Consider the following 17,687-nt stretch of genomic DNA (forward strand, 5'->3'; position numbering starts at 1 on the left):
ACCCTTTCCCCTTCCCACCCACTGTTTGACAAAGGAAAAGAAAGAAAGACACATACAGAAATAAATAAAATAAAAAATAAACAATTAAATAAATAAATAAAAAATAAAGGGAAAAAAATAAAAGAGGTTAGGGGGGGGGGGGGCATCTAGTCACTGTCTGGGTGAATAATAGTTCTATCTAAGTACTCCAAGAAGGGCTGCCAGATTTTGTTAAAGGCATTATCAGAACCCGCCAGTGAGAATCTAACCTTCTCAAGCTTGATATGAGTTAGGACCTCTCTAAGCCAGCTATTGTGTGAAGGTGGAAGAACATGTTTCCATTTAAACAAAATAAGACGTCTGGCCAATAGAGTTGTAAAGGCCAATACCCTGCGCTTTGACGCAGGGAGTTGAGGTGTAGTGAGTAGAGGGGAGCCAAACAGGACCGTGCAAGGCTCAGGGTTAAGGTCTATATCAAGCACTGTTGAGAGTGTATCAAAAATTTGGCGCCAAAAGCCAGTGAGTTTCAGGCAGGACCAAAACATGTGTGTGTGATTAGCAGGTGACTGCTTACATCTATTACAACTGTCACTGGTGTCTGGATAAATCTTCGCCAGTCGGACGTTTGTGTAATGCACTCTAAAAATAACTTTACATTGAAATAAACTGTGCCTGGCACATATAGAGGATGTATGAACTGGATTTGGTCCCACTGATTATCTGAAATTGGAGCTCCCAGCTCCTCCTCCCAGGTCTGTTTCAGACGAGTCGTTTGGTCAGGGTTAAGGGAGTCAATAGCATTGTAGATCACGGAAATGGAACGCTTTTGTGCAGGATCGAGGGTGAGCAGGGAGTCAATCAGAGACCCTGGTGGGTGGTTAGGGAAGTGAGGGTAGTTGGTTTTAACAAAGTGCCTGGCCTGAAGAAACCGGAAAAAATGAGATTGAGGTAATTCAAACCTAGTTGCCAGCTCTGTAAAATTAGTAAATATGTTATCTTTGTAAAGGTGCTTGACATGTAATAAACCTTTGTTACGCCACAAAGTGAAGGTGGGGTCTGACAGGGAGGGTGGGAATAAATGTTTTTTAACAACCGGTGCTAAGGTTGAGGGTTCATTCAAGCCGTAGTGTTTGCGAAATTGGATCCAAATTTTTAGTGAGTTGGTAACAACAGGGTTCTGTGAAATATTATGAATCTTGAGGGGGAGTCGCGCAGTAAGGAGGGACTGTAAAGAAAACTTTGAAGACCGTAGCTCTAACTGAACCCAAGAGGGGCCTATGTCAACTCCTCTGTCAATCCAATTAATGAGTTTGTTAATGTTACATGCCCAATAGTATTGGATAGGATTGGGTAGTGCAAGACCGCCCAGCTTTTTGGGGAGTTGTAAGACAGCTTTTCTAATACGGGGGGGCTTATTCAACCACAGAAAAGATGAAATTGTCTGATCTAGCTGCTGAAAAAAGGATTGTCTGATGAAAATTGGAATATGTTGGAACAAGTAGAGAAATTTAGGTAGAATCACCATCTTTACCAGATTAACTCTGCCAGATAGGGAGAGAGGGAGGGAGGACCAGCGAGCCAGATCAAGCTTGCACTTATCAATGAGAGGGCGAAATTTTTTGTTGAAAAGGTCATTAAAAGAAGCAGTGATGAATATGCCTAAATATCGAAACCCCTCTGTAACGACTCTAAATGGAAAAGAAGACTGTGGCATCTTCTTAGACAGGGAATTGATAGGAAGAAGTTCACTTTTATTAAAATTAAATTTGTAACCAGAATATTTGCCAAATTGGGTTAGAATGTCTGTAATAACAGGGATGGACGACGCAGGGTTTGACACATATAATAATAAATCGTCTGCGTACAGGGACAGTTTATGGGTGACATCATTCCTGGTGATGCCCTCGACTCAATCAAGATTTTTTTTGCTTAGAATCGATATCACGATTTTCTGCCACGATTTTTTTCTCACAGATGACAAAACCTTTTTCTTTTTCTTTTTTAATTGCACACATGAACCATGACAACAAAAAAGTGCAGTATCAAAAACGAGTATACTGAACCAACTTTAACTTTAACATAAATAAGCATCAACACAAATCTTTTCTTTGGAACATAGGCCTCTCATATGACCCTATATGTGACCCTGAACATGGCATTTAAAGATTCCTGGCCAGAAACAAGTCTGTCCACATGCTCGGGCTTTAGTGATGCACGGTGGCATGTCACAATGTTGCCCCCTGTACTGTACAGCCGCTCAGAAGGTGAGCTGATAGCTGGAATGCATAGGTATTTCTTCACCAACACAGACAACCGTGGATATACAGATCTATTTTGCCCCCACCAGATTAAGGGGTCATCTTCACTGTCGATCTTGCATGCCAGAAGATATGCCTCCAGCTCTGTGGACACTGCTTGCTCTAGAGAAGAGGACTCGTCATTGCCTTGTGCTGTTTTGAAGAAACTTCGAAGGGTCTTTCTGCCCTTCTTCATGGGGGGTGCTGGGGAGGCATTTGGCTGGAAAATAATTAATAATCCAATAAATATTAAGTAACATTATATCACAACAGTTCAGGACAGGACAATTGTATTGAAATGTGGAAATGATCTTACCATAACTACAGTTATGCCAGTCATCTCGTCTGTCAGCCTTGCTCTAACAGTGGCTTTCTTCTCCTCACTGAAGTAGTTCATCTTCAACCTAGGATCGAGGGTTGTGGCCATGTCGAGTAGATCCTGAGTTTGGGGATCACTGTACTTCTCTTGTAGATATGTCAGGATGTTTGACTTCACTGATTTTGTGAATTGTGTGTCATCATCTTGCACAGCCAAAACAGAGATTTCAAAAAGGTGGAGAACCGGCTTCACAGAGGATATGCTGACATATAGTTCTCCAGAGAGCGCATCGGTGAATTCAGCCAGAGGACTTAGGGTGTTGTTCATTTTCTAAAGGACTTCTATGTCCTGCCATGTAGGCACTAGATGTCTACGTTTTCGATCATTGAGGATCTGTGAGATGGCTGGAAGCTGTTCCAGGATCCTCTGAATCATCTCTTGTCTCGATCCCCATCCAGTTGGGCACTCAGTTTTCAGTTGAATTTGATGCTCAGGGAGTTTGAGCTCTTTCTGGGCTATGGCAAGGTTTCTCCTCCGTGGCCAGCTGTGACTGAAAGTGCTCACAATCTTTCTGCAAAGGCCTGTGACAGTCAATTCGTGGATCTTTCACAGCATTTTCTAAAAGAAAAATACAACAAATCGGAATGAGTACATTAGTCTGTAGTATCACGAATAACATTATTTATGTAATCATTATCAAATTACGCATTCACTTTGATTAATGAATCACTAATGAATCAAATAAATAACAAATTGTGGTAGTGGTACACCTCTATAGTGGTATAGAGTCAAAACAAAGTATTGTATATATTTTTTATTATTCATTGAATTACTCATCTGCCATAATTTATTTGAATTTGTTTATTGGGACTTACTTTCTTGCAAAAATTGTAAGCGTGTGATTAATTTAGATTAATTAATCACAGAGCCTGTAATTAATTTGATTCTTTTTTTTAATCGCTTGACAGCCCTAATTTTTAGTAGCATTAGATTAACTAGAGTAGCAAGTAGCAGAACAAGTAGAGTCACCAATTGCCAGATGTAGCCTATGGCCAAAACATTGGAGTCTGGTCCAGTGGTTGATGGAGATAGCCTTCACTATGTTTGATCCATTGTCTGTAGTTATACATGCCATTTTATCCTCTTCCAAACTCCAAGATGCTAGGGCATCCTTCAGTCCCTGTGCCAAGATCTCACCTTTTGTGGTCGTCAGGGAAATAAGCAGTCTGTAGGCACTTGCTTCTCATGGTGAAATCAGTCGCAATGAAGTGCACAGTTAGGCTCATGTAGGGTTCCATGGTTCGGCTGGACCATAAATCAGTCGTTGCTGCAAAATAATCTGCTTCCTGTACTTCTGCCTCGACCACAGCCCGCACTTTTTTTGTATAGCTGGCAGTGCAACGGATGAAAAATAGTTGCGGGACGGTATTGTGTCGCGTTTGTCCAATGTATGGATCATCTTTTGAAAGCCGTCACGTGCTACGGTGTTTATTGGAACCATATCCTTTGCTAGATGGTAGAGCCCGATCGATATAGAATTTTTAAGGCCGATACCGATACGAATATTTTGTGATTTAAAAAACTGATATGCCGATATATCGGCCGATATATATATATATATATATAAAAAAAAAATCCAGAAACGCGCAACAAAACAAACACATTTCCCTAACATTGGTTATTTGTAGTTATCCTTTAAATCCTTTTCACTCTCAGCTAACACGTAACAACAGCAATACTGGACATGGTAGTCATGAATTAAGTCATGCTTATCGACTTTAGAGAATTGATGGGGATGTTCTTTTAATTGTTATTCAAGCAATGTATGTCTCGTGACAGTTGCCAACTTACCATGAACACACTTGCACACATGAACAACACCGATGATCACCGTCGATCTCCGTCATTCACTCTGCCTAACTCGGGCTGAATCACGGGTTTGGGCGTTAGAGCGCCCTCTGGTGGACAGACATTATTATTATTTATTTTTTTTATATTCATTTATCGGCCATTATAAATGCCGATACCGAATAGTTTGAAAAATGCCTAATATCGGCCGATAATATCGGCCTGCCGATATATCGGTCGGGCTCTACTAGATGGTAAGCAATTGCGTCCGTTATTTCCTTACTCCTACTGGAGTTATGTGGGTATGGGGTTGCCGTGTGCAAGGTGTAGGGCTGCAGGATATATCGGCTATGTACGATATATCTATATAATTTCCAAGGGGATGCAAGATTTGACAATATCGTTTATATCGATATGCGTTAAAATGGTCAGTTTTCCGCTCAAGCGTCTACAGCGCTTGCCTTGGAGACTGTGAGCGCGACCCCTCCCCCTCTCACTCTGTCTTTCCGAACGTGCCGTGTGCAAAGACGCCTCATTCCCGCCCCCTCACAACACAACAAGCATGGATGATACCCGTAAAGAAAACGAGACAGCGGCGGGAGACGAAATTGTTTCAAAGAGGAGAAACAACGGCTCCATAATGTGGAAATAGTTTGGGTTTAAAAAAAACAGATGAGCAGCAGCTGCAGGTCATCTGTAGAGTGTAGCAAAACCTTTGCGACTAAAAGTGGAAGCACGACAAATCTGTTCCACCATTTACAGCAGAGGCACAAAGTATGTACAGTATGAGGAATGCGTAAAACTCCGTGGCTGTGTTGCTGCATCACCGGCCGCGACAGTTTCTTCTGCCCCGAAACCAGGGCCGGCGATCGGCAAATGTGTTGGGGGCGCCCTCTGGTGACGCTCTTAATTAATTAATTAATTAAAATATACGAAACAAGCGAAATGAAACCAAACATGTTCCCAAATGGAACGGAGAAGGGAGGGGGCGGGGGATTAAAGTTACGGCGCACTGAAACCCTCACCGTAGTACGCAGGACAATGCGAAGAAGCCAATGCTCTAATGGTAGCTAATGTGTGTAACCTACAGCTTTATATTGTTTTGCATAGGTGATTATTTTGTGAAGAAGGTGAAAAACGTCCCTTTTTTTTTAACATGTTCATTCAAGTTGAAAATAACGATACAAAATCACATGTTGCAGTCATATGGACCTATGTTTTAATAAAAGTGCTTGCAACATCTCACATGTGGCTTTTGACTTACATAAAAAACATCTAACCCACTCTATAGAAAATATCGAGATATATATCGTATATCGCCATTCAGCCAAAAAATATCGGGATATCATATTTTGCCCATATCGTGCAGCCCTAGCAAGGTGTCAGTAATGGATGTCTGTGTTGTTGTTGGACGACTTTCAGACTTCTTCTTGCCTTGTACAGCTTCATCATATTGCACTTTGTGGTGACGATTGAGGTGCTGGTATAGATTAGTCGTGTTACTTTGCGGTGCTGCAACGATCGCAAAGCATGTCTTGCAAATCACTCTAGACTACGGAAGTGGACAGCGTCTATTGCCTAGCGTCGGATTTGGCCGCGACTCCTCCCCTTCCGGTTGCTCCCCCTCAAACTCGGAAACTAGGCAGTATGGCGAGTTTTGAAGAGGACTTTGACGGCGCTGTAAAGTTGACATGTTTGGCTCTTTCCATCTAAAATTGCAAAGAACTGCAAAAGATTTGCTTGCAGCATTTGCTGAGGAAGAAAGATGTTCTATTTTGCATGAAAACCGCTGCTGCTTCCCGGGCTTAGCCCCGCCCTAGACGATTGTGATTGGTTTAAAGAAATAAAAACAGGCCCGCCCAGTTTCCCCACGGATAGACGGCTCGAGGTAGCGTGGCTCCAGACCATTCTACTTGCTGTAGTTTGGTCTGGCTTTGCGAGACTACTCTAGACTGACTCTCGTCTTTTTGCTTAAAGCCGAAATACTTCCACACCACCGAAAGCAAGCCTTTTTTTGGAATGAGTTCCGTTAGTGTCTGAGAGGTTGGCTGATTCGCGCCGCTAGTAGCTGGGTCCTCATCATCAACATCCATTTTGTCTTCACTGTTTATCTCATGTCGCACTCGCACTAGCTAGCTTTCCGAACTACTGCGCTCTCCGCTGCGCAACGAGTGAAACACGTGACTAAAAGGCGCTTCGTCATTGGCTGAGGGTGAAGCCCTTCTCAGAACCTAGAATGGAGAGTGCGCTTGGGAGTGCTTTTAAACCATGGACCTATTGTTTTAAACTCACAGAAGAAAGTCACATTGGTCAGTCGGACTCGGCTCATAAAAAAGCAGAGGAGCCGTGTCGCTGCCGTAGCTACCATTACTAGCCTGCCATAGCTCCCATAGCTAGCCTACTGTGGGCATGTTTCAGCATGTCAATGCATAGCTAATGGTTTCAAATATCTCGTTAATACTTTGATAAATGTTTCACTTACCAGTTTGGCATTTAGACCTCCATCCATTATCGCGTGTTGGTTGAAATGGGAAAGATTCAGTCACGGTCACTGCGACACCTAATCGCTATCAGAACCTGCCCACGCGTCATCGACAGCCGGCCAATCCCCGACCAGAAATTCTTGATTGACATCGTATGCAGCCAATCAGTGAGAAGATGCATTCAGCCAATGAAAATGCGCGAAAAATGTGTGTGAAACTGCAGTACTGCGAAGGTGCCGAAGGAGGTTTATACACAAACGAGCATACAGAGATATACACAGAAATCAGGTATAACCGGATTATCGGGTCATACCGAGAAAACGCGGGAGGTTGTTACTAGTGAGGTGTTGGTGAGTGCTTCTACACTGCGTGACTTGTGAGGACACCAATTTTGTCCTTACAACTCGAAGTGTCCTGATAATGCTGGTGAGTAAACGGATAAAATGTCCTCATAATCCGGCGGCACCAACGCACACACACACACACACACACACACACACACACACACACACACACACACACACACACACACACACACACACACACACACACACACACACACACACACACACACACACGATGGTTTCTATGTACTAGCAGGTTGTTTTTTTCAAACAAGTACAGCACAGTGTTAGAGGGACACCCCTTTCTACTAGGGCTGGCCCGAATACCATTTTTCAGGCTTCGAATACTCGTTGGTTTTTCCGAGCGAATATTGTAATACTCGTTCCAGAAAAAAACACCATAAAAAACAACATTAATAATCCCTATATACTCCCTGGAACCGATTTTGACAGTATCTGCATATATTGTTGAAGATTTAATAGCTTTTGAACGTTAATTAGTAGGCCTAAGTAGGTTGAAGTTCCTTAGTTTTTCCCCGTGAAAGCGAACAGCTGTTGCTCCGTTCCAAATCAGCTGTTCTCTGCCATCTCGGCCCTTACGGGAGCTTTTCAATTCATCCTGGAACGTGCATCTTTTCAGGGAATTTGTACAATAAATCCATAACAAATACCGAATATTGATTGTCTTATGTGTCCATATTAGGGCCCGACCGATTTATCGGCCTGCCGATTTAATCGGCCGATTATAGCCTTTTTGAAAATAATCGGCATCAGCCAAAAAGACGCAGATTACATCCGATTTTTTTTTTTTTTATAAATGTTATTGCGATTAGTATCCTGCAGATTGCGCTCCTACTCGCCTTGCTAACTAACAACTTTAGCTGGAGTAAAAAAGAGGAGATTGAATTTTACCGTACAACATGAAAGCACGCTCGCTCAGGCAGCTGCGCGCTCACCTCACCAATGTACACAAGACGCGTTGTTTGAGCATGTTGTGCCTGTTTTTCTTTAGGTCCCAGGCCATGTTAATTTGTTATACTGTAGACTCTAACGGTGAGACCATACTGCTCAGCACGCACGTGTTAGTCACTGCTCACGAGCGCAGCACATTGGGAGTTAGTTATTTATTTTACATTTTACATTACACTCATTTTTTACTGTAAATGTATTCTAAAACACTCAAAGATTCTGCATTCAATTCACATATTCGTCAAAAGTGTTTAAAGTATATTTAAGGTATCAAAAACTACGTTTTATATGTTGTTTTCTTTTGTTTTTGTTTTTTTTTAAATCGGCCGATTAAATCGTAATGGTAATTTTTCTCTGAAAATAATCGGCATCCGCATCGGCACTCAAAAATCAATATCGGTCGGGCCCTAGTCCATATTATATCCATTATATTGACCGGGTATTCCCAAGACGCTCACACTCTGCAGCAAGAAACAACTAAGCTAAGGTTTTAAGTATTACTTTTCCTCCAGAGATCCCGCTAATGTTGTGTTATAAAGTAAAGGGAAACAAGATATCTATTCTTCCTCCACCTCTCTCGCTTCTCCGCTTGGTGTCGCTGACGCTTATAGTTTGCCTACCTCGCTCTGGTAACGTCACGTACGTGAAAAAAAAAAATCTATATATATATAATTATTTTCAGACACCATTAAATATTTAGATATCAATATATAAGTTTTACTTTTTAAAATAACTGACAAAGTTAATGAAAATTTTCACAAAATTCTAATTTAGAGATGAACCTGTAAATCCAGTGCGACTTTTTTAAAGCCAAATAATGACAGATTATACATTCACATTAAATTCACAAGTTTCTTTAATCGTTTAACAGCAACCATTTAAACAACATACATCCAACATTTGTGGAACCTTCGTTTAGCAGCAATGAAACAACGAAAAGGCTGAAATTTTTTTCCATATTCCACTAGGAACCGTCTAAGGATTTCTTTTTTTATAACGATTATGCCAAGATGGCTATAAAACACAAATATGTCCTTACGTTAATTAAAAGTTCAAAATGAATAAATGTAACATAAATCAGTGTTAGAATTTTTTTTAGGCCCGGTGGTAAGAGCTGATAGTGTGATTTGTTATACATTTTTCACGGGATGCTAGAGTATTTGTTGGTTATTTCCATATAAAACACTTGCTTAGCCATCACAAGTTGATAATGATTCAATAAACACGTTATTAACAATAAACTAATTTTATTTACAATACACTAATTTTATTTACAATACACTAATTTAATTTACAATACACTTATTTTATTATGAACACAGTGAGCATGGCTGGTTGCTACACTTAATCTTTCTAGGCTTTTGGAAGAATTGCTCCATGGCCTCTTGGTAAGGGAAGTTTCCAACAGGCGGCCCATTGATGGATATTTTCAGGCAGTCCCCCAAGTGCTCTCCCTGCAGCCTGTTCCTGAGGTCAGTTTTCACCTACCAAAAGTGAAGATTTGTTTTTGTCTTTAGTCAAAATTTAAAAATCTAATGAACAAAGGTAGAAATTACTTTGCTAAAATTATTAATGAGTTGTGTTTAGGGATCGACCGATATTCACGTTTTTTACGTGTATCGGTATCGGCCGATACGCGGCTGATTTTCGCCGATATTCTTTTTTTATTTTTTATTTTTTTTACTTGTTCTACCTCACCTGTTTTTAATATTTGTTAAATATTGTTCATCTACTTGTTCTTACTTGTTCTACTTCACCAGTTTTTACTATTTGTTAAATATTGTTTTTTATATTGAAGTTCAATAAATGTTCCTTTAAAAAAAAAATAAAAAAAAAAATCGGCTCAAGAAAATCGGTATCGGCGTATCGGCTAAGGCTGATGAAAAAATATCGGTATCGTATCGGCCCTTAAAAATCGGTATCGGTCGATCCCTAGTTGTGTTACTTACCCTGTTCATAGTTGAAAAATCTCGCTCACAGTTAACACTGCTGAGCGGAATAGTGAGCCCAATTGCAGCAAGCTTGCTCAGACAGGGGTAGAGCTGACAGAGCTCATCGTACTGTGATGTCAGCTCCTTCATTACATCCATCTGGTTCTTGTCCTATAGTTTGATAGAGCAGTTTACAAGGAACATTAATATAAGATGAATTTTGATAAGGGACAAAGCTAGCTCTTAAAAAAATCTTTCACCTTCAGCATGCCAGTAGTGAGATGTTCTCTGAATGAAGACCACTCTTCCAGCAGTGTCTGCTCATCCATTTGGTGGAACTTTTTTGCGAGAGTCTTCAGTTGGCTCACAGGCACATCCTGATCCAGCTTCCTGGCTGCTTGTGGGCTCAGCACACTAAATGCCCCAAGGATGTGGAGTTCCTGGAAACGCCCGTTCAACTGCTCAACAAGTTGCAGCAGATATGGCTCCATCACCTAGTTTGTTAAAAATAAAACTTGTTATCCTATGATAATTGTGGTACAAAATAGTTGTATCTGTCAGGTTGCAATTAGCTAATATAAATAAATATAAAAATAAATACCGAGTCCAAAATCGACCCCAAAATGATTGCTGGTCACTGCTGCCAGAGGACTGCTGCCCTCTCCTCTCTCTCTCCTCTTCAGCCCTGATATTAAACAATCCCAGCCCCCTGGGATCATTCAGGTCGTGGTGGAGTTTGGCCAGGGCTGAGCCAGGAGGTTGGTTGTGACCTAGGGATGGGCCGATAGTCGATTCTATCGACTATCGACGATAGATGGATTCCATCGTCGATCGTCTCAAGTAGCCGATAAAAAGGCGATAATTATATTTTAATAATAAAAAAATATATATATATTATTATTTTTTTAAAAGCGCTGTGGTAGCTATTTTTTCAACTTAAAAAGCCCCGCAAATTGTAATTGAAATTAACTGGCACCGGTGGGAAACATACTATGTAGCGCTGACCTGCCGTATTCACTCACTGCTGCGAGAGGAGAGGGGAGGGGCTCGAAACCTACCGGTCTGCTCGCACGGCGAAATGACATCACACCCCGCTGCACCATTTCCGGGTCACAGCTGTGGTACATGAGCTGTGTTCGAAATCGTTCCCTATTCACTCACTCACTATTCCCTATAGTGTTCATGATATAGTGCACTACATAGGGAACGAACAAACGAGAATTCGGACACTACGCTGAACATTTCTAAACGTCATTTGCGTCAGTAAATGCGCCGGGTATTTGTGCGACGCAGACAGATGCGCCCAGATTGTGTAAACAAACCGGGCACACTAGAGGAAAGCTGGAGGTTGTATTGATGTTGAATGTTACATTTCCTTGAACAAGGTTTTTCTTATTAATTTTGAATGTTTCATTTTCTTGTTAAATCCCAAATAAATTGTTGATATTTCTAAACGAAAGCCGGAGACTCCATCATTAAATTAGTCGTTTTCGCCGCTTGCGGTTATTGAGCTTCTTCTTCTCCTCCGGAAAAACACGACTGCATTGCATTGTAGTATATGGGAGTAACACGTAGGGAACATCATATGTACACTTCACATTTTGGGTATTTTAAGTGCACTATATAGGGCATGAAATTAACCAGTGAGAATTCGAACAACACTACAAAATAGCGAGCACCCTATATAGTGCACTATATCCGTGATAGGGAACGATTTCGAACACAGTTACGAGCTGTGTGTCATCAGCGTGTGTCATGACAGCGCCGACGCATCGAAACTTAAATCAGCGGAGGCTCACGCTGGTCCAAGGGGAAGACCATCGTATTTGTTTTTAAGAAAGAATTCGAAAAATAAAAACGCGATTTTTTTCAGTGATAAATTATTATAAATAATTAATATTATAAAATTATTCTAAAGATGCCCCCCCCGATAGTATCGACTATCGGCGATCGCTAGGGGGCGCTATCGGACGATGGAAGCTTGTAGACGATTGCCCAACCCTATTGTGACCTGCCTCCTTAATCCTTTGGATTGAGGCAATTGTGACTGGTACCTGAGGGAAAAACAAAGTTACATTTAGTATGCAGTGTGACAACTGCACAAACAAATAGTCTTAAAATATCAAATCATTTGTTTGGATTAAAAAAAGTTATAACAAGGATAGTGGATAATCTAACCTGGTCTTTCACAGCGAGGAAATTAACGTCCTCCTTCTGGAAGATCTTTGACAATCTCGCCAGATGAGGAAGAACATCAGCCTGAAGGTAAAGTGCAGCTACAAAACGATAAGTAGCACAAAAGGAGTAGAGTCCTTTTGCCACAGGGCACTTATTGTGTTTTACCTCCTCTGCAAGGGCCGTCAGCACTGCAGGGAGATTTCTCCGCAGGTTTGCCACTGCCTGGTGCTCAGAAAGCCAGCGTGTGTCCTTGACCTCCTATACATTATTGCAGGGAAAATATTATGAAATATCTGGTGCAATGAAACAGTTTTCTGTAATCTTTCCTCCTTGTAAAAATTAAGGTTTGTCTTACCTTAACTTTCAGATTAGCGATTCCCAGTGTTGTGGCTGCTGCCTTCAAAACTTCTGTCCTGTTGCTGCTGTTACAAAAATACTGGTGAAGATGCTGCAGGTGGTCCCTGAAAGTCTTCATGTAGGCTGTTTTCTCTGAGGCATCTCTGCAGACCAGAGCCAAACGATGGGCAGCACAGTGCACAGCGACTAGCCATGGCATGGTGTCGCAGAGTTGTTTCGCCACTCCATTATGGCGTCCTATTTTTAAAAAGAAAAAAGATTAGAGGGTATAATTGCAAAAAAAACTATATTTAAGTCCAATAATGTTATACCTGTCATGATTGCTGCACCGTCCGTCCCAAGACCAAATATTTTGTCCTTGGGAATGCCCTTCTGATCAAGGATGCTATGGATGGCAGTCACAATGGTGTCAGCCTTCCCATCAGGAAGGGGAACCAAATCCAAAAACTGGCTAAAAAGAACTCCCTCTTTATCAAGGTATCTAAAATAAAATAGTTTTAAAATTAAATAAATACACATAGCTTGATCTTGCAATATATTTTTCAAACTATGTTAAATTATTGTTACAAGAAAACTATCTTTTTACCGAACATGTACATCCAGCTGTTTAAGCACAGCAACATCAGTGCTCTCATCCAGTTCGATCCCGACAGCCTGGGAGTTTCTAATGTCCTGCAGGATTGGTGCTTCTATAAAACCAGCCAGTATTTCCAGCATTTCATCAACCATGCGGTGGGACCTATAGTTGGTGGATTTCCCTATCTTTGAAAATAAAAGAGATATAGAAAAATACAAAAATTAAAATTATTTAAGTCTTATTATAATACAGTTGACAGTTTACCAGTTACTATTACACAGTTACCTTCAGTTTGGCAAAGTAGTCACAACCCAGCAGAGCTGGATAGTTAGTGTGGTGGGCAATTTCGTGTTTTACCAGCCAGTACAGACACTTGAAAGCACCCACCACAGCCTCATGCTCAATAACGACCACAGGCTCGAAAGCTGCTGTGACAGAGTGACCTGGACAAAGAGCAAAATAATTACACATCAGTTTCACATTAATGTGATTAAAGTCTAGTTGTTAAATTCTTTCACTGAAATCAAATCATTAGATTAAATCTTAGCTTTAACCAAAGTTGTGTGGGCCTTAAACGCTGCACTGTGATGTTCTGACCTCAAATGGGCATCCAAGACATCCTTTCTAAACGTCTGAGAGGGGACCTCAATGAACACCCTTTGGGGTGATCCTCTCTTTACAGCCTGCTTATACTGGCGGCATATGCGACAGAACATTCCTGTAAATGAAGAATATTTCAATTCAGAAAGTCTATTATTATTTTATCTTAATTTGCCCACGAAAAAAAAAATTCTCCTTCAAAACCTCATTTGAAAATGTTAATTTGCTAATATCTTTTGCTTTAACTATGGAAATAAGGCCCACCAGCTACCCCAGTACTCTTATAAAACATTGTGTACATATTATTATCTGGACATAAAATAACTCCTAATCCCACAATCCATTGCAAGCTTTTCTCAATAAATGATAGTATAGCATGCTTTTTTCATATGGCCTGGCGTTTTATATTTATCACATTTTATCTGTTTCTTTGTACTAAGAACAATATGACTGTTCAATCAATCAAACTTTATTTATAGAGCACTTTTCATACAAGTAAATGTAACACAAAGTGCTTACTGTTAATAACAGTAAGCATCCAAAAGCTGAGTTGCTTCTGATTCTACTCTAGTTTAATGGCAGTCGGCTTTGTCACTTAGGGCGACCAGACGTCCCGCTTTGTGCGGGACAGTCACGCATTTCCATTACTTTTCACACATCCCGCAAATTGAGACGTTGTCCCGCATTGTTATTGACAGTGAGCCCCCCTTTTTAAATGCGTGTTTTTTAATCTGGCATTTGTCCGATAGCTGTGTGGAGACGGCAGTCTCCGTTTGTGTGAGTGTGCATCTCTCCGTTTGTCTGTGTATTAGGGCTGTCAATCCTCCCCTCAAATCATATTCGAATTTCTAATGCTTCTTATGTTGAATATTCGAATAATATTCGAATATTTTAATGTTTTTTCTTTTTTTTTTTTTATTATATCATTATATACACCGATACCATCTTATTATTAGGCCTACGTCCCGCGTCCACTAGAGGGCGCGTCAACCAAATCTGTTGTGTAACATTTGCAACAAGTTTTACCAAATCAATACAAAACTTATATAAATAGGTAAGATATAACGCCAGAAATATTCAAGCAATGATGTTTAATGAAGAAGCTGATGCAGTTAAAATGCAGTGCTGTGGCCTTAAGTCTGCTGAGCGATGTTTCAATAGCTCGCACTCCCACCCCCCTCCTCACAGCCAGGTTAATAGTGTGCGCCATGCAGGGGAGATTGGTGACTTGCAGGTGCCTCTCCATGGCGTTAATGTAGTTACCAGCGTTGTCTGTAGTGATGGCAAGAACTGACTCATGACTGACGTTGTACTCTCGGAGGATGTTATCTATGACCTCGGCAACATTCTCGGCAGTGTAGCTTTTTTTTAATTCTGTCGTTTGGCGAACGATATCCTTCATTTCTCAGTCCTTGTTTATGAAATGTGCCGTGACCGTCACATATGAGTCCGTGGCCACTGATGTCCATCCATCTGTGGTTAGGGCGATCGATTGTCCACTAATAATTTCACGGATGTTTTCTTTAGTGGCATCATACAGCTTTACAATTCTGTTGGTAATTGTCCCACGAGAGGGAATCGTGTACCGTGGCTCAATCTCGCGGATTAACTCCTTAAACCCGTCCCCCTGCGAGATGTTAACTGGCCTCATATCTTTGCAGATAAACTCAGTCAGCTTTTTCGTTATTGTCTCTTGCCGCCCAGCTGGCAGACAACGAGATGAGGAGGGAGGCAAAAACGATGTTATTCTTGGCTGTTTTGACCGTGGCTCTTCCTCAGCCGCTAACTGTTCTGCGTACTCCGAGTAATGCACTGAATGGAGGTGTGCGCTCATGTTGCTCGTAGTTGAGTGGTACTTTAACGACTTACAGCATAATTTGCGTCGTTGCTAGGCAAAAGTGTAAATGTAATTCTTGACTTGTCAATAAAATTTGCTAAAAAAAATAAATAAAAAAAAGTTTGAACGTTAGTTGCCGCACTCGAATGTTCTCCTTTTCTAAAAATTCGAATTATATTCGAATAGCGAAGTTCGTTTTGACAGCCCTACTGTGTATGTGTCTCCGTTTGTGTGTGTCGCGCTGCCGGGGGCTGCTGGGCTCAGTGGGCTCTGTGCATGGCTCTGTGAAGGTGCTGCCTGCTTCAGCGTTCACCTTCACCTTCCTGTTACTTCAAAATAAAAGCCAACTCACGTTTGTCCAGTGAACTGCTAATGTGAAGCCAGTGAAATGCTTTTAATGTGAAGCCGCAGCCTTAATGCTATATTTGTTTGACAGTAGCTAACTTAACTGCTGCGCGCTGATTTAAAGATAGTGTTTTTTAATATACAAGACTCCGCAAGACGCGTGTCATAATTGAGCCAGGCTGAGCAAGACGGCTCCTTCTCGTCCATGCTCCTACCATGGACATATAAAGAACGAGGCTAGTGTTTCGCGGGGGCGGTAAAAATGTCCATGGTAACGGCGGGCTGAACCAATCAGACGTTGCATTTACGCGATCGGTTCGTGGTATAGTTCTTCTGCCGGAGAATAAACTGTGTTTTTCTAAAAACAAAGTTGATTTAATATAAACTAATTTCATGTACAGAAGCATAAAGCACCAATACATATTGAGATAGCTGGTGGTGAGCTTGGATGGTTATGATATTATGGCTAATAATCCAATTCTCAATGGGAAAAATGAATGGGATTTTTACTTCCAGAACCAGACATTTGAGCCCTTTTAGAACAACAATGTAAGCTAAATATATTTCCTTTAAATAAAAAAAAAACCAAATTGTAACTTACCATGTTGAGTCTGGTATAGCCACTGGCTATATTTGGGGTTTTTAAGCCAGTCTGGGTCCCAGCCGGATTTTCGGTGTTTGCTGGCCCTATCTGGGTCACCGATGCTATTGCTAGCGCTCGGTTGGTTGCTCTCGCTGACATCTCCTCCCTCTGCCCCTCTGACTTGTTCCTCCACACCTGTCACTCGCCCTTCTTCCCCACCTGTACTCTCGTTTGGCACTGTGTTTAGGAAGAACCTTGAAATACCTTTTTGTCCTTCATCCCTTTTAAGTTTTTTTGGTGGTGCCATGCTAATGATGATATAACTTAATGCTGTCAGATTGTCCGTTATGATGGGGCATCATCTGCGCACGCGTGACACCCAATTTTTATTTTATTTTTTTATTTTTTTGGCCGGTTGTTGGCCTGGCGGGGGCCGCTAGGCCCGTTTTAAATATCCTGATTTAAAAGGATAAACATTTGTGAGCTGAACTTTCTGTAGACAAAACGGCAATTTCTCTTCAGGTGGCTCCTCACAGTAAAGATTTTGTTCCTCACTTGAGGGCAGGGGCGGACTGGGGGAAAAAAGTGGCCCGGGAGTTTCTGTCAGACCGGCCCACTCAATACACGGCGCGCGGCCCACTAAGTACACGCCGCGTTGCCCACTCAATGGATTGCGCGTATCGAACAGTCAGTGGCCTTCTGGGAAAAATACCCATACACTTAACATTATTTTGGATGATTACAAAGAAATTACATCATATATGTATGTTTGTTTTTTAATAACATTTGGATCCACCAATTTGCCTGGATGGACACATGGAATAAAATGATTATTGGCTATTGTAACACTCCAAGGTAGGTATAGTTTGCTAGATGAATATGCTTAACTCTTGGCTAGTATCAGATGGTTATACAAGTATAACTACAAAGCCTTAAGGAATGAATGTCAGCAGAGAAAGACCACACAATAAAGAAACTGGAATCAGAGGGTAGAATTAGCATGAACAATATATTAGAAATGAACAGAACAGAACATACGA

General features: G+C 41.2%; 1 long non-coding RNA gene across 1 annotated transcript; it reads right to left on the reverse strand.

The window, feature by feature from the left end:
* Positions 1–14,703: 14,703 nt before the first annotated feature.
* Positions 14,704–15,950, reverse strand: LOC132461273 (uncharacterized). The gene is made up of 2 exons (XR_009526587.1): positions 15,219–15,950; positions 14,704–14,985 (listed from the first exon to the last, which is right to left on the reverse strand). It is a non-coding gene; the product is annotated as an uncharacterized LOC132461273 (long non-coding RNA).
* Positions 15,951–17,687: the final 1,737 nt, after the last annotated feature.

Source organism: Gadus macrocephalus, chromosome 7 (assembly GCF_031168955.1).
Source record: "Gadus macrocephalus chromosome 7, ASM3116895v1".
Classification (NCBI taxonomy): Eukaryota; Metazoa; Chordata; class Actinopteri; order Gadiformes; family Gadidae; genus Gadus; species Gadus macrocephalus.